This window comes from Salmo salar, chromosome 01 (assembly GCF_965601325.2).
Source record: "Salmo salar chromosome 01, fSalSal1, whole genome shotgun sequence".
Taxonomy (NCBI): Eukaryota; Metazoa; Chordata; class Actinopteri; order Salmoniformes; family Salmonidae; genus Salmo; species Salmo salar.
The window spans coordinates 179,335,430-179,360,000 of NC_138291.1; the positions used below are offsets into that span (position 1 = coordinate 179,335,430).

Consider the following 24,571-nt stretch of genomic DNA (forward strand, 5'->3'; position numbering starts at 1 on the left):
ACTCTACGACAGGGTTCTCCAACCCTGTTCCTGGAGAGAAACCCTCCTGTAGGTTTTCACTCCAACCCTGTTCCTGGAGAGAAACCCTCCTGTAGGTTTTCACTCCAACCCTGTTCCTGGAGAGATACCCTCCTGTAGGTTTTAACTCCAACCCTGTTCCTGGAGAGATACCCTCCTGTAGGTTTTAACTCCAACCCTGTTCCTGGAGAGATACCCTCCTGTAGGTTTTAACTCCAACCCTGTTCCTGGAGAGATACCCTCCTGTAGGTTTTAACTCTAACCCTGTTCCTGGAGAGATACCCTCCTGTAGGTTTTAACTCCAACCCTGTTCCTGGAGAGATACCCTCCTGTAGGTTTTAACTCTAACCCTGTTCCTGGAGAGATACCCTCCTGTAGGTTTTAACTCTAACCCTGTTCCTGGAGAGATACCCTCCTGTAGGTTTTAACTCCAACCCTGTTCCTGGAGAGATACCCTCCTGTAGGTTTTAACTCCAACCCTGTTCCTGGAGAGATACCCTCCTGTAGGTTTTAACTCCAACCCTGTTCCTGGAGAGATACCCTCCTGTAGGTTTTCACTCCAACCCTGTTCCTGGAGAGATACCCTCCTGTAGGTTTTAACTCTAACCCTGTTCCTGGAGAGATACCCTCCTGTAGGTTTTAACTCCAACCCTGTTCCTGGAGAGATACCCTCCTGTAGGTTTTCACTCCAACCCTGTTCCTGGAGAGATACCCTCCTGTAGGTTTTAACTCTAACCCTGTTCCTGGAGAGATACCCTCCTGTAGGTCTTAACTCCAACCCTGTTCCTGGAGAGATACCCTCCTGTAGGTTTTCACTCCAACCCTGTTCCTGGAGAGATACCCTCCTGTAGGTTTTAACTCCAACCCTGTTCCTGGAGAGAAACCCTCCTGTAGGTTTTAACTCTAACCCTGTTCCTGGAGAGATACCCTCCTGTAGGTTTTAACTCTAACCCTGTTCCTGGAGAGATACCCTCCTGTAGGTTTTAACTCCAACCCTGTTCCTGGAGAGATACCCTCCTGTAGGTTTTAACTCTAACCCTGTTCCTGGAGAGATACCCTCCTGTAGGTTTTAACTCTAACCCTGTTCCTGGAGAGATTCCCTCCTGTAGGTTTTAACTCCAACCCTGTTCCTGGAGAGATACCCTCCTGTAGGTTTTAACTCTAACCCTGTTCCTGGAGAGATACCCTCCTGTAGGTTTTAAAACCTACAGGAGTGTATCTCTCCAGGAACAGGGTTGGAGTACAGTGATGGCATGCAGGTGAGGAGGCCCAGGAGAGCTGAGGGCCAGTTGACGCAGACTGACTGACTGGCTGGTCGCAGGTTTGACGGCTGGGTTCCTGCAGTCTGTCTGCTCCTCCTCTCCTCTTCTCCTCAGCAGCTGCAGCCTCTGCTGCTGTCTCCAGCTGTTCGTGACGAATCACCTGCTCTCCTCCACACAAAGCCACCGCGTCTCTCCATCCCTCCCTCCTCCCCATCCCTCCCTCCTCCCCACCCCTCCCTAGCATGCAGTAATTATAGGAGACAAGGGAGGAGGGGGAGGTGGGTGAAGACATGGGGGAGGTTGTGGGGCATCCATTAAGGTTCCCAGAGAGAAAAATACAGTATTCATATTTGAAACTCAGGGAAAGGTTTCTGTTGGACAAGCTGTTTTGTAAGGTAGGTTTTTGTTGGACAAGCTGTTTTGTAAGGTAGCTTTAACATGGTGCGTTCTGTATGCACAGGCATCATAGTAACACATTCAACATTATAACATTCAACATTGTAATTTAATTAATTTATAATACATTTATAATGTATGTATTTATTTCATTCGCACATTTTAAATCTCAGAATTTTAGTTCAGATGTAATATTTTTTATACGTTAATGCATCTATATTTCATATAACTATAACCTGTGGTGTCCCCCAAGGCTCGATGCTAGGACCCATTATCTTATTATTGTTATTATTATAACTAGTCATCTTCAGCTCACAGTTTTCTAGTCTTGAAAATCCTAGGAACTCCTCCTCTTTCCAGCAACATTGCTTTCAATGTCATCAGATGACGAATCACTACTCTGTTCCCACACTCACATATTCCCACATACTGAAATACGAGATTAATCTAGACCCATGCCAAGTGTAATGCCTGGCAGCTTGTCAATGGGATGATGGTGGGATGGAGGTGAGAAGGATAGGAGGAAGAGAGGGATGAGAGGAGTAATGGAAACTCTATGTATTATGCATTGGGCCTTCTCCTCATTATTGGTGATATGCCAGCCAGTCTTATTCAGTTTCTATGAGGCACTAAAATTCATAGAATGAGTATTTCCATTCTAGGCTTTGTATTTCTATGACCGGGGCCCCATCAGCAGTGAGGGTGAAAACCATGGAAATAGCCGTCTTCCTGCTTCAGTTCCTTGCCACTGGTCATAGAACACCATAGAACATTGACTTTAATTGGGATTCCCGTGCTAGTAAATCCATTTCTATGGTGAAAAGACTGAACAGGGTAATTATTATTAAAACAACACTGAGCAGGGTAATTATTATTAAAACAACACTGAGCAGGGTAATTATTATTAAAACAACACTGAGCAGGGTAATTATTATTAAAACAACACTGAGCAGGGTAATTATTATTAAAACAACACTGAGCAGGGTAATTATTATTAAAACAACACTGAGCAGGGTAATTATTATTAAAACAAGAAACAACCGGAACAATAATATCAAGTAAACTATGAAGAAATTACCACAGCTACAGGACAGGACCAAGAATATTGTCACGTCCTGACCCTACTAAGATGTCATTTTCTATAGTAGAGTAGGGCAGGGCGTGACAGGGGTGTTTTGGGTTGTTCTATGTTTTCTATTTCTATGTTTAAAGTTCTAGTTTGTATATTTCTATGTTGGGATTGTTTAGGGTTGATCTCTAATTGGAGGCAGCTGATCCTCATTGCCTCTGATTAGAGATCATATTTAAGTAGGGGTTTTTCTCTTCCTGTTTGTGGGTTATTATCTTTTGAGCAGTGTGTTTTCCTCTCTGCGTCACGGTTTATTGTTTTTTGTGTTTTCAAGTTATTTATGTATTGCATTCAGTTTCACATCTAATAAATATGTGGAACTACGAACACGCTGCATTTTGGTCCGCTCCTTCAAACAACCGTGACAAATATACATTATACACCTGTGTCTCCCTGCCTCATCCTCCCATAACGGCTGTGTGTGCATTCACCGTGCATTCACCGTCAGTTTAGAACGACAGCTCTGACATTCAATTCAGGAACCTTTCGATTACTGGCCCAACGCTCTAACCACTAGGCTACCTGCCGCCCGAGCTAGAGTTGGCAACTAATTGTGGTCAAGTCCAATTGTTCCCTCTCTGCCTGAGTGGTCTTCTCTGTGACAATGATGGAGGAAGGTATCTAGCTGGCCTGCTAATTGTGGCAGCAGCTCTTTACTAAGGCCTGCCAGTTAATTACCATCCTGCTTTCATCTGTCGTCTCTCGTCGCCTCACTCCTCTGAAGTTTAACGGTATTCTCACAAACAAACAGGTGCTGTACTCTTTTGTCCTCCACAACTGTTTGAAGGCAGGAAGGCAGGTAGTTATCTGTTTGAGGGCAGGAAGGCAGGTAGTGGTCTGTTTGAAGGCAGGAAGGCAGGTAGTCATCTGTTTGAAGGCAGTAAGGCAGGTAGTTATCTGTTTGAAGGCAGTAAGGCAGGTAGTGGTCTGTTTGAAGGCAGTAAGGCAGGTAGTGGTCTGTTTGAAGGCAGTAAGGCAGGCAGTGGTCTGTTTGAAGGCAGTAAGGCAGGTAGTGGTCTGTTTGAAGGCAGGTAGTGGTCTGTTTGAAGGCAGTAAGGCAGGTAGTGGTCTGTTTGAAGGCAGGTAGTGGTCTGTTTGAAGGCAGGAAGGCAGGTAGTGGTCTGTTTGAAGGCAGGAAGGCAGGTAGTGGTCTGTTTGAAGGCAGGAAGGCAGGTAGTGGTCTGTTTGAAGGCAGGTAGTGGTCTGATTCCTGTCTATGGTGTATCTTGTGATTTCTCATTTTCTTGATCTCTCTCTCTCTCTCTCTCTCTCTCTCTCTCTTTATCTCTCTCTCTCTCTCTCTCTTTATCTCTCTCCCTTTATTTCTCTCTTTCTCTCTCTCTCTCTCTCTCTCTCTCTCTCTCTCTCTCTCTCTCCCCCTTTCTGTCCCTTTCTCTCCCTTTCTCTCTTTCTTTATCTCTTTATCTCTCTCTCTCCCTTTCTCTCTCCCTTTCTCTCCCTTTCTCTCTCTCTCTCTCTCTCTCTATCTCTCTCTTTCCTGTCAAGTCAAGTTGTCATTGTGTAGGATGGCCGATCAGGTGTGGGGCTGTATGTGGGGAGATGAAGGACATTAAATAAAAGGTATTTGGCTGTGAGATACTGTAGCTAGCATCAGGTGTGTAGGAGGAGTGGTCTTGATGGCATATGTGTATACGTGCGTGTGTGTGTGCATGTGTGTGATGGCGTGGGCGGGCGAGAGACAGTGACATGTTCGAAACACAGAGAGACAGCGAGAAATGACAGGTCAGGTGACAGGAAGCTCATCACAGCAGAGCAGCGTTCAAAAGGAGCTATGGTGATTGGCCGAGGTTACTATGACCCCTGACCCCCTCTGTCCTCACATGACGTTGCCTCTCGCTCTCCCATGCCATCACACACACACACACACACACACACACACACACACACACACACACACACACACACACACACACACACACACACACACACACACGCACACACACAATGTCAGACTGAGGAGGAGGACGGAGGACCTCACACGTCCCATGATCCTCTCTCTCTCCCTCTCTTTATTATAGGGCAGGTAGTCTAGCGGTTAGAGTGTTGGGCTAGTTTAAATCCCAGAGCAGACAAGGTGAAAACACTTGAGCAAAGCACTTAACCCTAATTGGTCCAGGGTTGATAATGGCTGACCCTGGTCATGACCCGACTCTGAGGGTATCTCACAGGTAGTTAGGATATGCCAACAAAAAAAAAATATTACATTTCCAATTCACACATGTAATAGGACAAATATAAGCACCCACCAAATTATTGGATCAGAAAGTAACCTCGAGGTTAGAGCGTTGGGTCTGTAACCGAAAGGTCGCTGATTTGAAAACATCTGTCGTTGTGTCCTTGAGCAAGGCACTTAAACCTAATTGCTCAAGTGACGCTGGCCAATGGTGACCCCCCTGGCCATGACCCCACTCCCCTGCGGGTGTCTCAAGAAACACATGAAACATTTGTGTGTAACAGGACAAATTTAAAGGAAGCATCAGTTTTCTTCACCACTGTAACAACATAGTGTGGTCAAAGACATAGTAACTTGTAATCTGGTTACCTATAACTACAAACATAACAATATGTTTTTTGGGGTTATTGCATATTTATGAACTTATTTCCGAAGATCTTATTGTTCGGTATTACTGCAAGTCAGCCATCAATCTGTATGTCTCGACGCCATGTTTGAGGCTAGTGGTTAGAGCGTTGGGCCAGTAACCGAAATGTTGCTAGATCGAATCCCTGAGCTGACAAGGTAAAAATATGTCGTTCTGCCCCTGAACAAGGCAGTTTAACCCACTGTTCCTAGGCCGTCATTGTAAATAAGAATTTGTTCTTAACTGACTTGCCTAGTTAAATAAAATAAAACATTTAAAGTATTTGCTTTGATCTGCTGTTGTTCGGTTGTGTTCTAGCTGGTCTCCAGTAGTTGGGCTCTAGCTTGGTGGTTGGGTAGGCTAATAGCTAGTTGACTAAGTAGATAACGTTAGCTGGCTAGGCTAGGCTAATAGCTAGTTGACTAAGTAGATAATGTTAGCTGACTGGCTAGGCTAATAGCTAGTTGACTAAGTAGCTAATGTTAGCTGACTGGCTAGGCTAATAGCTAGTTTACTAAGTAGCTAACGTTAGCTGGCTGGCTAGGCTAATAGCTAGTTGACTAAGTAGCTAACGTTAGCTGGCTGACTAGGCTAATAGCTAGTTGACTAAGTAGCTAACGTTAGCTGGCTGACTAGGCTAATAGCTAGTTGACTAAGTAGCTAATGTTAGGTGGCCGGCTAGCTTCCTGGCTAAGACAACCGCATATAACTAGCAATTTTTTATAACTTGTTAGATGGCGTTTTGTATTTCCAAAACTTTGGTTTACTTTAATGTAACTGTAAGCTATTGTAACGAACCTGGGTTTATAAGCGCGGAAATCGACTCTGCTGTTTCATTACACTATGTTTTGATAGCAATTGGCTGACTCATGTAGTGCTAATGTAACGTTAGAAGAGAGGTGAGGTAGGGTGGAGGGAGGGAGGGAGGAGAGGTGAGGTAGGGTGGAGGGAGGGAGGGAGGAGAGGTGAGGTAGGGTGGAGGGAGGGAGGGAGGAGAGGTGAGGTAGGGTGGAGGGAGGGAGGGAGGAGAGGTGAGGTAGGGTGGAGGGAGGGAGGGAGGAGAGGTGAGGTAGGGTGGAGGGAGGGAGGGAGGAGAGGTGAGGTAGGGTGGAGGGAGGGAGGGAGGAGAGGTGAGGTAGGGTGGAGGGAGGGAGGGAGGAGAGGTGAGGTAGGGTGGAGGGAGGGAGGGAGGGAGGAGAGGTGAGGTAGGGTGGAGGGAGGGAGGGAGGAGAGGTGAGGTAGGGTGGAGGGAGGGAGGGAGGAGAGGTGAGGTAGGGTGGAGGGAGGGAGGGAGGAGAGGTGAGGTAGGGTGGAGGGAGGGAGGGAGGAGAGGTGAGGTAGGGTGGAGGGAGGGAGGGAGGAGAGGTGAGGTAGGGTGGAGGGAGGGAGGGAGGAGAGGTGAGGTAGGGTGGAGGGAGGGAGGGAGGAGAGGTGAGGTAGGGTGGATGGAGGGAGGGAGGAGAGGTGAGGTAGGGTGATTCTGGAGCTGCCTGGCTGCTCTTCACACCTCGCCTTTGGAAGCCCCATCTGCTCTCTCTATGAGAGACTTCTAAAGGCAATGTGTTTAGAGGTACAGTGCATTCGGAAAGTATTCAGACCCCTTGAGTTTTTCCACATTTTGTTACGTTACAGCCTTATTTTAAAATTGATTAAATCGTTTTTTCCCCTCATCAATCTACACACAATACCCCATAATGACTCAATACCCCATAATGACATCACAATACCCCATAATGACTCAATACCCCATAATGACATCACAATACCCCATAATGACTCAATACCCCATAATGACTCAATACCCCATAATGACTCAATACCCCATAATGACTCAATACCCCATAATGACATCACAATACCCCATAATGACTCAATACCCCATAATGACTCAATACCCCATAATGACTCAATACCCCATAATGACTCAATACCCCATAATGACTCAATACCCATAATGACTCAATACCCCATAATGACTCAATACCCCATAATGACTCAATACCCCATAATGACTCAATACCCCATAATGACATCACAATACCCCATAATGACATCACAATACCCCATAATGACATCACAATACCCCATAATGACACAATACCCCATAATGACATCACAATACCCCATAATGACTCAATACCCCATAATGACATCACAATACCCCATAATGACACAATACCCCATAATGACTCAATACCCCATAATGACTCAATACCCCATAATGACTCAATACCCCATAATGACACAATACCCCATAATGACATCACAATACCCCATAATGACTCAATACCCCATAATGACTCAATACCCCATAATGACTCAATACCCCATAATGACTCAATACCCCATAATGACTCAATACCCATAATGACTCAATACCCCATAATGACTCAATACCCCATAATGACTCAATACCCCATAATGACATCACAATACCCCATAATGACATCACAATACCCCATAATGACATCACAATACCCCATAATGACAATACCCCATAATGACATCACAATACCCCATAATGACTCAATACCCCATAATGACATCACAATACCCCATAATGACACAATACCCCATAATGACATCACAATACCCCATAATGACATCACAATACCCCATAATGACTCAATACCCCATAATGACATCACAATACCCCATAATGACTCAATACCCCATAATGACATCACAATACCCCATAATGACTCAATACCCCATAATGACTCACTACCCCATAATGACTCAATACCCCATAATGACATCACAATACCCCATAATGACACAATACCCCATAATGACATCACAATACCCCATAATGACTCAATACCCCATAATGACATCACAATACCCCATAATGACTCAATACCCCATAATGACATCACAATACCCCATAATGACTCAATACCCCATAATGACTCACTACCCCATAATGACTCAATACCCCATAATGACATCACAATACCCCATAATGACACAATACCCCATAATGACATCACAATAACCCATAATGACTCAATACCCCATAATGACTCAATACCCCATAATGACTGAATACCCCATAATGACATCACAATACCCCATAATGACATCACAATACCCCATAATGACATCACAATACCCCATAATGACACAATACCCCATAATGACATCACAATACCCCATAATGACTCAATACCCCATAATGACATCACAATACCCCATAATGACACAATACCCCATAATGACATCACAATACCCCATAATGACTCAATACCCCATAATGACATCACAATACCCCATAATGACTCAATACCCCATAATGACATCACAATACCCCATAATGACTCAATACCCCATAATGACTCACTACCCCATAATGACTCAATACCCCATAATGACATCACAATACCCCATAATGACTCAATACCCCATAATGACATCACAATACCCCATAATGACAAAGCAAAAACTTGTTTGTAGAATATTTTGCAAATGTATGTAAAAAAGAAACAGAAATATCACATTTACATCAGTATTCAGACCCTTCATTCAGTACTTTGTTGAAGCACCTTTGGCAGCGATTACAGCCTCAAGTCTTCTTGGGTATGACGCTACAAGCTTGGGACACCTGTATTTGGGAAGTTCGATGGGGAGCGTTGCTGCACAGCTATTTTCAGGTCCCTCCAGAGATGTTTGATCTGGTTCAAGTCCGGGCTCTGGCTGGGCCACTCAAGGACATTCAGAGACTTGCAAGGTTGCCACTCCTGCGTTGTCTTGGATGTGTGCTTAGGGTCGTTGTCCTGTTGGAAGGTGAACCTTCGCCCCAGTCTGAGGTTGTGAGCGATTTGGAGCAGGTTTTCATCAAGGATCTCTCTGTACTTTGCTTTGTTCATCTTTCCCTCGATCCTGACTAGTCTCCCAGTCCATGCCGCTGAAAACATCCCCACAGCATGATGCTGCGACCACCATGGTTCACGGTAGGGATGGTGCCAGGTTTCCTCCAGACGTGATGCTTGGCATTCAGGCCAAAGAGTTCAATCTTGGTTTCATCAGACCAGATAATCTTGTTTCTCATGGTCTTAGAGTCTTTAGGTGCCTTCTGGCAAACTTCAAGCGGGCTGTCATGTGCCTTTTACTGAGGAGCGGCTTCCATCTGGCCACTCTACCATATAGGCCTGAATGGTGGAGTGCTGCAGAGATGGTTGTCCTTCTGGATCTGTGGAGCTCTGTCCGAGTGACCATCGGGTTCTGGGCACCTCTTTGACCAAGGCCCTTCTACACTGATTGCTCAATTTGGCGTGGTGGCCAGCTCTAGGAAGAGTCTTGGTGGTTCCAAACTTCCATTTAAGAATGATAGAGGCCATTGTGTTCTTGGGGACCTTCAATGCTGCACATATGTTTATGTACCCTTCCCCAGATCTGTGCCTCGACACAATCCTGTTCTGGAGCTCTACGGACAATTCCTTCGACCTCAGAGCTTGGTTTTTGCTCTGACATGCACTGTCAACTGTGGGACCTTATATAGACAGGTGTGTGCCTTTCCAAATCATGTCCAATCAATTGAATTTACCACAGGTGGACTCCAATCAAGTTGTAGAAACATCTCAATGATGATCAACGGAAACAGGATGCACCTGAGCTCAATTTGGAGTCTCGTAGCAAAGTTTCTGAATACTTATGTCAATACGGTATTAAAAAAATATATATATATATACATTTGCCAAAAAAATCTGTTTTCTCTTTGTCATTATGCGGTATTGTGTGTAGATTGATGAAGAAAAAAATGAATTTAATCCATTTTAGAATAAGTCTGTAGTCACAAAATGTGGAAAAAGTCAAGGGGTCTGAATACTTTCTGTATGCACTGTACATGACTGTCACTGCTGCTTCATAAAGTAGCTAGGTGGTTAGAGCTATCTTACACTGTGGAAGAGCATGCACTTGTTCTCATTTACCACAACAAAGCTTGCTTTTATATCCAGTTCTATAGAATGGAATGGGGGGGGGGGGGGTCACTCCACCGAGAAAAGGGTGAGTTAAATAGAAGAAAACATGCAGTCTTTGTCCTGACTATCCCTTTGTCCTCTATAACATACTATTAGTCTTCAATTAGGATAGCTATGGTAATGAAGGCCATTTCAGTTGAACCTGTTTAACGGTAATATTGGATTGTTGGTGTGAATTGGTAAGTAAATAATAATTTGTAGATTGTGTGATCACCGGTGTTCCAGAATTTCTACTTTTAAAACAGGTTCCAAAAATTCTACTTTTATGTATTTTCTGATGCAATTTTCCAGTTGGGAATTCCACCCGTCCTTTCTGTGTTTGTTGCATCTCTTGGCTTTCAGCTTCAGCTTCTTCCCCCGGAAAATAAGTGAAAAATATGTTAAATCCACCTAAGACAATTTTGGTTTAAAATAAAGATGGCCTCATTACTTTACATCACAATATCTAAACAACAATTATAGCTTTAACTGTAGCATCCCTTCTTTGTTTGCTGTATCAATAATAGCTCCTAGTTAGATTCTGCTGTCTTTAGTAAATCCTGAACGTTGTTCTAGGAGATTTCTCTATGTTTTGGTCTCATGAGCATAATTGAGTGCAATGTTCATTGTTCATTTGTTTAGGTTTTAGTGTTGTGTAAAATGTACATAATGCTCTGTGTATGACTCCAACTACTATTGTGTCTCAGACATTGTGGAAATGTTACCCCAAATCCTCCTGACAAAGAGAATGAATTCCAAAAATGAAAGAATTAAATCTTAAGAATTTCTCCATTCCAGTGCCTTCATGAAGACCCCCCCCCCCCCCCCCCCCCGCCCCCCTCTCCAAAAGGATGAATAAACAAAACAAACACAAGACAATACAACAACACAAAAATACATCTAGATGACACCAGGAGTTGACATATGCCAAGCCGTGTTTTAAGGTGTGTATCAGAACTATAAGATCAGACGACACAATGAAACGACACGTCCTGAGAAGGATGTAAACACAAAGCCAAAAAAACGGTAAAACCAAAGTATGCCGTGCCGTCTGAAAAAACAAACACAAAAAAAATAGACGATTTGGGCTCCTAATGCCATCCTTATGCATCTTTTAGTAGCCTTAGCCATAGGGCTTGGCAGTGCCACCATTGTCATCGTGCCAACCAAAATCTGCAGTGCCTGCCGCATATCAGCAACCGACTGGGGTTTTGTCTGAAACACACGTAAACACATTCGCAGCGTGATTAGACAGACACGAAACCAAACCCTGCTATTTTATCGATGGTTATTGGTTGACAAAAACAGTTTGTAGGGATACTATGACTTCATAAAAATATAAAAACCTTATAACATTTTGAAAAGACGTCAAGAATCAGACCTTCAAAAAAAAAAGTCTAATATTTTTTTCTTTGTGTTGATTCTACCATAAGATACTGTATTTTTTACTCACTGAAATATTTTTTCTCTCGAGTTGTAATATTAGTATACTTATTAGTATGTTTTGTCTTGTTATTGTTGTTTTATTGATTCCTGGGTGGGGGAGGGGTCTGGATAATGAAGCCTGGGTGGGGGAGGGGTCTGGATAATGAAGCCTGGGTGGGGGAGGGGTCTGGATAATGAAGCCTGGGTGGGGGAGGGGTCTGGATAATGAAGCCTGGGTGGGGGAGGGGTCTGGATAATGAAGCCTGGGTGGGGGAGGGGGTCTGGATAATGAAGCCTGGGTGGGGGAGGGGTCTGGATAATGAAGCCTGGGTGGGGGAGGGGGTCTGGATAATGAAGCCTGGGTGGGGGAGGGGTCTGGATAATGAAGCCTGGGTGGGGGAAGGGGTCTGGATAATGAAGCCTGGGTGGGGGAGGGGGTCTGGATAATGAAGCCTGGGTGGGGGAGGGGGTCTGGATAATGAAGCCTGGGTGGGGGAGGGGGTCTGGATAATGAAGCCTGGGTGGGGGAGGGGGTCTGGATAATGAAGCCTGGGTGGGGGAGGGGGTCTGGATAATGAAGCCTGGGTGGGGGAGGGGGTCTGGATAATGAAGCCTGGGTGGGGGAGGGGTCTGGATAATGAAGCCTGGGTGGGGGAAGGGGTCTGGATAATGAAGCCTGGGTGGGGGAGGGGTCTGGATAATGAAGCCTGGGTGGGGGAGGGGGTCTGGATAATGAAGCCTGGGTGGGGGAGGGGTCTGGATAATGAAGCCTGGGTGGGGGAGGGGTCTGGATAATGAAGCCTGTGTGTGGGAGGGGTCTGGATAATGAAGCCTGTGTGTGGGAGGGGTCTGGATAATGAAGCCTGGGTGTGGGAGGGGTCTGGATAATGAAGCCTGGGTGGGGGAGGGGGTCTGGATAATGAAGCCTGGGTGGGGGAGGGGTCTGGATAATGAAGCCTGGGTGGGGGAGGGGTCTGGATAATGAAGCCTGGGTGGGGGAGGGGGTCTGGATAATGAAGCCTGGGTGGGGGAGGGGGTCTGGATAATGAAGCCTGGGTGGGGGAGGGGGTCTGGATAATGAAGCCTGGGTGGGGGAGGGGGTCTGGATAATGAAGCCTGTTTTGCATCGGGGCACCTGCCTAGAATGTAATCAAGCGTATTCTAAAGAACTTAAGAAGTGCACAGCTCTCCTCTCATAGGGCTACTGATGAATGTTGTTTCCCCTGGATTTCAGCCCAACATCCTGGCTTATTACCTATCTATAGGTCTGATGAAACCTCCTGTTATGTCGCAGTGCCTCCGAACACAAACGTATAAATCTATCGATCGTATTTATAGCTGACAAATACGGACAGATTGGTCTCTCGAATTTCACTGCTGTTAGATTTATGTATTTGTGTTTATATCTTTTGATCTACAGTGCCTTCAGAAAGTATTGTTGTGTTTATATCTTTTGATCTACAGTGCCTTCAGAAAGTATTGTTGTGTTTATATCTTTTGATCTACAGTGCCTTCAGAAAGTATTGTTGTGTTCCACAGTGGAATTAAAATGGATTAAATTGTCATTTTATTTTTCTCAACGATTTACACAAAATACCCAGTAATGTCAAAGTGGGAGAAAAATTCTAACATTTGTAAAAAAAAATATATATATATATATATATTTATTTTAAAAAAAAAATGTAGCTTGATTAGATAATTATTCACCCCCCTGAGTCAATACATGTTAGAAACACAGTTGACAGCAATTACAGCTGTGAGTCTTCCTGGGTAAGTCTCTCAGAGCTTTGCACACCTGGATTGTACAATATTTGCACATTATTATTATTTTTTTTTTCATCTTCAAGCTCTGTCAAGTTTGTTGTTGATCGTTACTAGACAGCCATTTTTAAATCTTGCTATAGCTTTTCAAGCTGATTTAAGTCAAAACTGTAACTAGTCTTTTTGGTAATCAACTCCAGTGTATATTTGGCCTTGTGTTTTAGGTTATTGTCCTGCTGAAAGGTGAATTTGTATCCAGGTTTTCCTCTAGGATTTTGCCTGTGCTTATAGCTGTAGTTCGTTTATTTGCATCCTAAACAACTCCTTAGTCCTTGCCGATGACAAGTTTACCCATAACATGATGCAGACACCACCATGCTTGAAAATATGTAGAGTGGTACTCAGTGATGTATTGTGGCCTCATGGTGAAATCCCTGAGCGGTTTCCTTCCTCTCTGGCAACTGAGTTAGGAAGGACACAGGTCTGTATCTTTGTAGTGGCTCAGTGTATCCATCCAAAGTGTAATTAATAACTTCACCATGCTCAAAGGAATGTTCAATGACCCGTTCACCCTGCTACCATCTAGAAGGCGGAGACAGTACAGGTGCATTGTTTTGTATTGTTGGGGATTTGTTTGTATTGTTTTGTATTATTCGTTATTACTGCACTGTTGGAGATAGAAACATAAGCATTTAGCTACACATACGATAACATCTGCAAAATATGTACACAAACAATTCAATTTTATTTGATTTGAACGTCTGCTTTTTAAAATTGTATTTACCCATCTACCAATAGGTGCCCTTCTTTACGAGGCATTGGAAAACCTCCCTGGTCTTTGTGGTTGAATCTGTGTTTGAAATTCACTGCTCGACTGAGGGACCTTACAGATAATTGTATGTGTGGGGATACAGAGATGAGGTAGTCATTCAAAACCATGTTAAATACTATTATTGCACACTGAGTCCATGCAACTTATTATGTGATTGTTAAGCACATTTTTACTCCTGAACTTATTTAGTCTTGACATAACAAAGTGGTTGAATACTTATTGACTCAAGACATTTCAGCTTTTCATTTTTTTATACATTTGTAAATTTTACTAAAAACATAATTATTCCACTTTGACATTATGAGGTATTGTGTGTAGGTCAGTGACACAAAATCTCAATTGAATCCATTTTAAATTCAGGCTGTAACACAATAACTGGTGGACAAAGTCGAAGGCTGAGAATACTTACTGAAGGCACTGTATTCATTACCTTCAGCGCCAAGGAATCGACATCTGTTGGAAACCTTTTGATGGATGCAAAAAACATTTTTTTAAATGCAAAATGTGCCGCTTTCTAAAGCATTTCTAAAAGAGAAACAATGTTGTTTTTTTTTACGCACTATGTCTTTATATTTTAGTTGATCTCAGTTGTGTGTTTAGAAGCCAGCTCCCCATTCCTTCTGTGGCTTCCCTCAGTACCTTGTAGACTTGGGCTGCGTCTCAAATGACACCACGTTCCCTATATAGTGCACTACTGTTGACCAGAGCCGACTATATATAGGGAATAAGGTGCCATTTGGGACATGAACCTTTGTTGGAGTTCTGGAAGGATGCCCATTGATGTCATGGAAACAGTTGAATTGCTGAGAATGATTCATGTCTGCACCGTCCCACCGTCCTCCCCCACATGAAACAGGATGGTTTAACCCTTCACACCGTCCCACCGTCCTCCCCCACATGAAACAGGATGGTTTAACCCTTCACACCGTCCCACCGTCCTCCCCCACATGAAACAGGATGGTTTAACCCTTCACACCGTCCCACCGTCCTCCCCCACATGAAACAGGATGGTTTAACCCTTCACACCGTCCCACCGTCCTCCCCCACATGAAACAGGATGTGTTTAACCCTTCACACCGTCTCACCGTCCTCCCCCACATGAAACAGGATGGTTTAACCCTTCACACTGTCTCACCGTCCTCCCCCACATGAAACAGGATGGTTTAACCCTTCACACCGTCCCACCGTCCTCCCCCACATGAAACAGGATGGTTTAACACTTCACACCGTCCCACCGTCCTCCCCCACATGAAACAGGATGGTTTAACCCTTCACACCGTCCCACCGTCCTCCCCCACATGAAACAGGATGGTTTAACCCTTCACACCGTCCTCCCCCACATGAAACAGGATGGTTTAACCCTTCACACCGTCCCACCGTCCTCCCCCACATGAAACAGGATGGTTTAACCCTTCACACCGTCCCACCGTCCTCCCCCACATGAAACAGGATGGTTTAACCCTTCACACCGTCCCACCGTCCTCCCCCACATGAAACAGGATGGTTTAACCCTTCACACCGTCCCACCGTCCTCCCCCACATGAAACAGGATGGTTTAACCCTTCACACCGTCCCACCGTCCTCCCCCACATGAAACAGGATGGTTTAACCCTTCACACCGTCCCACCGTCCTCCCCCACATGAAACAGGATGGTTTAACCCTTCACATCGTCTCACTGTCCTCCCCCACATGAAACAGGATGGTTTAACCCTTCACACCGTCTCACCGTCCTCCCCCACATGAAACAGCAATAGATGGTTTAACCCTTCACATCGTCTCACCCCTCTATCTCACCCCTCTGTCTCACCCTTCCGTCCCTCCCTCTATCTCACCGCTTCATCTCATCCCTCCTTCCCTCCCTCGTTCTCACCCCTCTATCTCACCCCTCTATCTCACCCTTCCGTCCCTCCCTCTATCTTACCGCTTCATCTCATCCCTCCTTCCCTCCCTCGTTCTCACCCCTCCATCTCACCCCTCCTTCCATTCCTCTATCTCAAACCTCCTTCTCACCCCTCCATCTCACCCCTCCTTCCCTCTCTCCATCTCACCCCTCCTTCCCTCCCTCTATCTCACCCCTTCTTCCCCCCTCCTTCTCACCCCTCCTTCCCTACCTCCATCTCACACCTCCTTTCCGCCCTCCTTCTCACCCCTCCTTCCCTCCCTCCCTCCTTCTCACCCCTCCTTCTCACCCCTCCATCTCACCCCTCCTTGTCACCCCTCCTTGTCACCCCTCCTTCCCTCCCTCCTTGTCACCCTTCCATCTCACCCCTCCTTCCCTCCCTCCTCACCTCTACATTTCACCCCTCCTTCCCTCCCTCTATCATACCCCTCTATCTCATTCCTCTATCTCACCCCTCCATTTCTCCCTCTATCTCACCCCTCCTTCCCTTCCTCCATCTCATCCCTTCTTCTCACCCCTCCTTGTCTGCAGACATGACATACGTACAGGACTTTTAGTCACGTGTTTGTATATATCACCAAAGTATGCCAAGAAATATAGCATCTAAATATTCCCTTTTTTTCAGAGAAACCTTCTATATTTTGCCTCCCAATGTCTGTATAAGAAATTGGAACTTTGTAGTCTTGTCTTCTGCCTCAACAATAGTCAATGATAACGGGTTACCCCGTTTCCGTTAAGGCTGTGACAAGTCAAAAACAGAAGAAAGTGAGAAAAGAAAGTCCAACTGAATATCAATACAAACATGCAGGTATCGTTTAGATTGTAGAAGGCGTTTGGTAGATCGTTGAATCACGGCAAGAGGACAGCGTTTTTTGTTGTTGTCAAGGTCGGCCTGTGTGAGGTTTCTTTAGATCGAAACTTGGCAAGGGAAAAACAGTTCTAAGCTCCAACCTCTTTGCAACTAACGTTGACCAATACAAGTATTTTCTTTTTGTTTCTCAGTCTTCATGCCAAGTCCACTCCTGTATTTATATAGGAGATTCTCAATTTATTTTGGCCGTTATTTCAACCGCTTTTCTCTTCATATATTTCACTTATAGTCGTCGGTTTTAGCTTCCTCAATAATTGACACACACAAAAAAAAAGACAAAAAAAAAAATGTATTCCACTTAAATTGGAATGAATATGAGATTAATTCTATATAGTAGTTCAAAGTCAGGACAAGCCTTCACATGCGTTATATCAAATAGGAAGATTAACCATCATCCATAGCACCCGTATCGTGCTTTTAAAGCCCCTGGATCCTACGTCGTTGTCAAACCTGTTTAAATCTCCTGTCTCTGCTCTGCTTTGCCCAGGCTCAGTTGTGTTCTGATATGAAAACCTTTCAAACCTTCCCGAGTGGAATCGTTGTTGTTTTAATTAGCACTTCAGATGCCTGCGACTTCCACCCACGTCTGCCCTTTGCTTATATATTTTTCAACAACTTTATTTACAGGCTTGTAGTTTATATATTTTTTTTAATCCTCCTTTTGAATTTTCCTTGTAACCGTGTCTTTACAGTTTATATGAAATAACTAAGAACATGTGGGGATTTTTTTTTAAATATATTTTTTAATGGTCTTTATGTACAAGTAACGACCACTTTAGGGAAAGTATTTAAATTATTTTCACAAAAGATGGCCGAAGTTTTATAGTAACATATAATGCCCAACCCCCTTTCAAAGTAAGTAAACAGTGTCCTCAAATTTACATTTTACATTTTGAGTCATTTAGCAGGCTGTCATCCAGAGCAACTTACATTCAGTGCATTCATCTTAAGATACACATGACAGTCATAAGTAAGTGAATTTTTCATCTGAAAAAGTAGCTATCAGCAAAGCCTGAGCGAGTAAGGGAAAAATCTGTGTGAGTTCATGAAAGGCAAATGTAGCGTCTGAAATTCCACAGTTTAGTTAAAAAATGTATTGCTAAATGTTTCATTACGTCACCAGTTTTTATTCATGCTTAAATTTAGGTTTTATTGAACAATTTACAAAATAAGCTAAACCTGTCCACCTAACTCAATGTACAGCAGACAAATAGTAGTCTAGTTTCATTGTGTTTTCTTCCACAAATCCTCACTTGTCCCGAGGCGATGAACATTGTCATTTTACCGTTTCCGTGCAGTCTTCCCTCATCTTCTTATGTAAAAGATGATTTTCCAGGGGCTAGTGTGACAAGTCGGTGGCTTTGAGGGCCTCACTATGGAGAATATAGAGGATCTTGGCCGTGGAGCTGGATTCCAAGTCTTAACCCAGGGAAGAACAGATTTTCAGTCTGACTCAAAGGCAACAGCGGATTCCCAGTTCAACCCAAGGCACCAAGGAAACAGAGAGAGGGACACAATCCCCCTTCAGACCCAGGGCCAGAGACGGAGACAAGCAGAATCAAATAGCTAACGGGATTATTCAAAAGCAGGGAAGTCCTTGTAAAGTACAGGGGTTAATAGAAAGACTTGTCGGAGGACATAAATAAAATAAAAAAACATTAACATTAATATTGGGAAGAAACTGCCCTTACAGGAGGTATGATTGTTCGTTATAGGATGGCTCAAGGGTATGATCTTAGACAGCTGGGCAGCGCTGTTTGCTTGAAATGAACATTGTAGTAGTTGGTAATAGAGATATTGTGTGTTTAAAACATTATCCTTCTAGTATATAGTAAACAGGCATTATCCTTCTAGTATATAGTAAACAGACATTATCCTTCTAGTATATAGTAAACAGACATTACCCTAAACAAACCCAGGGGTATAGTCTGTCCCTCTCCGTTCTACCCCAGGGGTATAGTCTGGCCCTCTCCGTTCTACCCCAGGGCTATAGTCTGGCCCTCTCCGTTCTACCCCAGGGGTATAGTCTGGCCCTCTCCGTTCTACCCCAGGGGTGTAGTCTGGCCCTCTCCGTTCTACCCCAGGGGTGTAGTCTGGCCCTCTCCGTTCTACCCCAGGGGTGTAGTCTGGCCCTCTCCGTTCTACCCCAGGGGTATAGTCTGGCCCTCTCCGTTCTACCCCAGGGGTATAGTCTGGCCCTCTCCGTTCTACCCCAGGGGTATAGTCTGGCCCTCTCCGTTCTACCCCAGGGGTGTAGTCTGGCCCTCTCCGTTCTACCCCAGGGGTGTAGTCTGGCCCTCTCCGTTCTACCCCAGGGGTGTAGTCTGGCCCTCTCCGTTCTACCCCAGGGGTATAGTCTGGCCCTCTCCGTTCTACCCCAGGGGTATAGTCTGGCCCTCTCCGTTCTACCCCAGGGGTATAGTCTGGCCCTCTCCGTTCTACCCCAGGGGTATAGTCTGGCCCTCTCCTTTCTACCCCAGGGGTGTAGTCTGGCCCTCTCCGTTCTACCCCAGGGGTGTAGTCTGGCCCTCTCCGTTCTACCCCAGGGGTATAGTCTGGCCCTCTCCGTTCTACCCCAGGGGTAGAGTCTGGCCCTCTCCGTTCTACCCCAGGGGTGTAGTCTGGCCCTCTCCGTTCTACCCCAGGGGTGTAGTCTGGCCCTCTCCGTTCTGCCCCAGGGGTGCAGTCTGTCCCTCTCCGTTCTACCCCAGGGGTGCAGTCTGTCCCTCTCCGTTCTACCCCAGGGGTGTAGTCTGGCCCTCTCCGTTCTACCCCAGGGGTATAGTCTGGCCCTCTCCGTTCTACCCCAGGGGTGTAGTCTGGCCCTCTCCGTTCTACCCCAGGGGTATAGTCTGGCCCTCTCCGTTCTACCCCAGGGGTATAGTCTGGCCCTCTCCGTTCTACCCCAGGGGTGTAGTCTGGCCCTCTCCGTTCTACCCCAGGGGTATAGTCTGGCCCTCTCCGTTCTACCCCAGGGGTATAGTCTGGCCCTCTCCGTTCTACCCCAGGGGTAGAGTCTGGCCCTCTCCGTTCTACCCCAGGGGTGTAGTCTGGCCCTCTCCGTTCTACCCCAGGGGTGTAGTCTGGCCCTCTCCGTTCTGCCCCAGGGGTGCAGTCTGTCCCTCTCCGTTCTACCCCAGGGGTGCAGTCTGTCCCTCTCCGTTCTACCCCAGGGGTGTAGTCTGGCCCTCTCCGTTCTACCCCAGGGGTATAGTCTGGCCCTCTCCGTTCTACCCCAGGGGTGTAGTCTGGCCCTCTCCGTTCTACCCCAGGGGTATAGTCTGGCCCTCTCCGTTCTACCCCAGGGGTATAGTCTGGCCCTCTCCGTTCTACCCCAGGGGTGTAGTCTGGCCCTCTCCGTTCTACCCCAGGGGTATAGTCTGGCCCTCTCCGTTCTACCCCAGGGGTATAGTCTGGCCCTCTCCGTTCTACCCCAGGGGTGTAGTCTGGCCCTCTCCGTTCTACCCCAGGGTTATAGTCTGGCCCTCTCCGTTCTACCCCAGGGGTATAGTCTGGCCCTCTCCGTTCTACCCCAGGGGTGTAGTCTGGCCCTCTCCGTTCTACCCCAGGGGTGTAGTCTGTCCCTCTCCGTTCTACCCCAGGGGTATAGTCTGGCCCTCTCCGTTCTACCCCAGGGGTGCAGTCTGTCCCTCTCCGTTCTACCCCAGGGGTATAGTCTGGCCCTCTCCGTTCTACCCCAGGGGTGTAGTCTGTCCCTCTCCGTTCTACCCCAGGGGTATAGTCTGGCCCTAAAGGCCGTTGCAGCAGCATCAGGGCCTGTCTCTGGGGGGTACAATCTACAGTACTGTGCCTGTGCCCCTGGACCGGCAGACTGGCAAGTGTTAGCTCTGCCACATCTGACGGCGACGTCTTGGCACAGCTTACCGTATATAGAGGCAGAGAGAGAGAGAGAAAACCTTTCCACTCTCACTGAGGAATATTTACTCACGGCGTGCGTGTTGTGTTTAGCTGAGTATTGACGATAGATGACTATCAGTGTGAAGGACGGGGTACTAGTTGAGAATGGAGTCATTTGAGCTGTGAGATCTGTATAGTCTATTTATTGAAACAGCCTGAACAGGGCATTATGCTTTTGTATTACAGATTCAAATGTGTGTACTCATATTAATGATTACATTAATGTGTTGTGTACATTTCCTTTTCACATCCAAAGTGTTTCTTAGATGAAAAAAAAATATTGTTTTGCCAAAAATAATCAATTCTACACTGACAATTATTTCTGGAAGTTTGTTAAAACAGAACAGGATAATTAGGATTTTCAGCTAGATCATGAGTTTAGGTTTAAAAAAAAATATTGATATAATTGTTGCTCAGTTGTAAAGAAATAGAAAACTATAAAGAAAGGGAAAAAAGAAGACAAACAGAAAAAGAAAAACCATGAGAAAGTTGTTTTGTACTTGCAGTAACCTAACCCCTAATCCCTAATCCCTAACCCCTAATCCCTAATCCCTAATCCCTAATCCCTAACCCCTAATCCCTAACCCCTAATCCCTAATCCCTAATCCCTAACCCCTAATCCCTAATCCCTAATCCCTAACCCCTAACCCCTAATCCCTAACCCCTAATCCCTAATCCCTAATCCCTAACCCCTAACCCCTAATCCCTAATCCCTAACCCCTAACCCCTAACCCCTAATCCCTAACCCCAATCCCTAACCACTAACCCCTAATCCCTAATCCCTAATCCCTAACCCCTAACCCCTAACCCCTAACCCCTAATCCCTAATCCCTAACCCCTAACCCCTAACCCCTAATCCCTAACCCCTAATCCCTAACCCCTAACCCCTAACCCCTAATCCCTAACCTTAACCCTAATCCCTAACCCCTAACCCCTAACCTAACCCCTAATCCCTAACCCCTAACCCCTAACCCCTAACCTTAACCCTAACCCCTAATCCCTAACCCCTAATCCTAACCCCTAACCCCTAATCCCTAACCTTAACCCTAACCCCTAACCCCTAATCCTTAACCCCTAACCTTAACCCTAACCCCTAACCCCTAATTCCTAATCCCTAATCCCTAACCTTAACCCTAACCCCTAATCCCTAACCTTAACCCTAACCCCTAATCCCTAACCCCTAATCCCTAACCCCTAACCCCTAATCCCTAACCTTAACCCTAACCCCTAATCCCTAACCCCTAACCTTAACCCTAACCCCTAACCTTAACCCTAATCCCTAACCCCTAACCTTAACCCTAATCCCTAACCCCTAACCTTAACCCTAACCCCTAATCCCTAACCCCTAACCCTAATCCCTAACCCCTAACCTTAACCCTAATCCCTAACCTTAACCCTAACCCCTAACCCCTAACTCCTAACCCCTAACCCCTAACCCTAACCCCTAATCCCTAACCCCTAACCTTAACCCTAACCCCTAATCCCTAACCCCTAACCTTAACCCTAACCCCTAATCCCTAACCCCTAACCCCTAATCCCTAACCCCTAATCCCTAACCCCTAATCCCTAATCCCTAACCCCTAACCTTAACCCCTAACCCCTAACCTTAACCTTAACCCTAACCCCTAACCTTAACCCTAACCCCTAACCTTAACCCTAATCCCTAACCCCTAACCTTAACCCTAATCCCTAACCCCTAACCTTAACCCCTAATCCCTAACCCCTAACCTTAACCCTAATCCCTAACCCCTAATCCCTAACCCCTAACCCCTAACCTTAACCCTAACCCCTAACCCCTAACCCTAAACCCTAACCTTAACCCTAACCCCTAACCCCTAACCCCTAACTCCTAACTCCTAATCCCTAACCCCTAACCTTAACCCTAATCCCTAACCCCTAACCCCTAACCCCTAATCCCTAACCCCTAACCTAACCCCTAATCCCTAATCCCTAACCCCTAACCTTAACCCTAACCCCTAACCCCTAACCCTAAACCCTAACTCCTAACCCCTAACCTTAACCCTAACCCCTAACCCTAAACCCTAACTCCTAACCCCTAACCTAACCCCTAATCCCTAACCCCTAACCTTAACCTTAATCCCTAACCCCTAACCTTAACCCTAACCCATAACCCCTAACCCTAAACCCTAACTCCTAACCCCTAACTCCTAACCCCTAACCTAACCCCTAATCCCTAACCCCTAACCTTAACCCCTAACTCCTAACCCCTAACCTTAACCCCTAACTCCTAACCCTAACCCCTAATCCCTAACCCCTAACCACTAACCTTAACCCCTAACTCCTAACCCCTAATCCCTAACCCCTAACCTTAACCCCTAACTCCTAACCCCTAACCCTAACCCCTAACTTCTAACCACTAATCCCTAACTCCTAACTCCTAACCACTAATCCCTAACCCCTAACTCCTAACCCCATCGTTTAGGTCCTGACTTTATTATCTTGTCAAATCTTGGACACAACCATAACTATTAAATATGACTCAACCATTTAATAAGAGGTTGTCTGTCGTCGGTACAATAAATTGTTCACGCCTCCAGAAGGACTAACATAACAAATGGAACATCTCTATACCCGCGTCCCCAAATGGCTCCATATTCCCTATATAGTTGTCACCACACCTACGGAAGGTGGCGCCCCTCCTCGCCCGGGCGGCGCTGGGCGGTCGTCGTCGCCGGCCTACTAGCTGCCACTGATCTATGTTTCACGTTCTGTTAGTTAGGCCTAGGTTAGTTACCCACCTGTTTTGTATTAGTTGTTAGTGGGGAGGGGTATTTAGGCTAGCTAGTTAGGTTTGTGGGTTGTGCGGGATTGTTTGTTGTCAGGGTTCATGTTGCTGATGAGGGTTTGTGTTTTTTTTTCCTTCTTGGGGGTTACGAGGAATTATATTTGGGCTGCGTCCCTGGGTTTCTTTCGTTGAGGGTAGTGCCTTTTATTTTGCACACCCTGCACTCCGTTCTTGTGATTTTTTTCCGTGCGAGTATTTATTAAAAGTTTATTCCCGGAATCATCTGTCTCTTGCGCCTGACTCCACCTCTCCTTCTTCCTCAAGCCACCCATTGTGACAATAGTGTGCTACTTTTGACCAGAGACTTATGAGGCCAGGTCAAAAGTAGTGCACTAAAGGTCAAAAGTAGTGCACTAAAGGGATCCATATGGAACGTCACTATCAGACTCTAGTATTCAGTATTCTGATGAGACAGATGAATGTCCGTATAGCTCTGTTACAGAGTCTAATGTTATATATAGGTTAATAAATGTACCATCACAATGTGTTGTCAGAGTCGTACATTTTTAAGCAATGAGGCACGAGGGGGTGTGGTATATGGCCAATATACCACGGCTAAGGGCTGTTCTTACGCACGACACAACGCGGAGTGCCTGGACACAGCCCTTAGCCCTGGACACAGCCCTTAGCCCTTGGTTACCAACATAATTTGAGCAGTAAAAATACATGTTTTGTCATGCCTGTGATATAC

The 24,571-nt window shown here is 45.7% G+C and overlaps 1 protein-coding gene across 3 annotated transcripts in view; it reads left to right on the forward strand.

Annotated features, from left to right (window-relative positions):
- The window catches only part of LOC106572331 (transcription factor 4), a 536,793-nt gene that overhangs the window by 155,180 nt on the left and 357,042 nt on the right, over positions 1 to 24,571 (forward strand). The gene's annotated exons all lie outside the window — the stretch shown is intronic.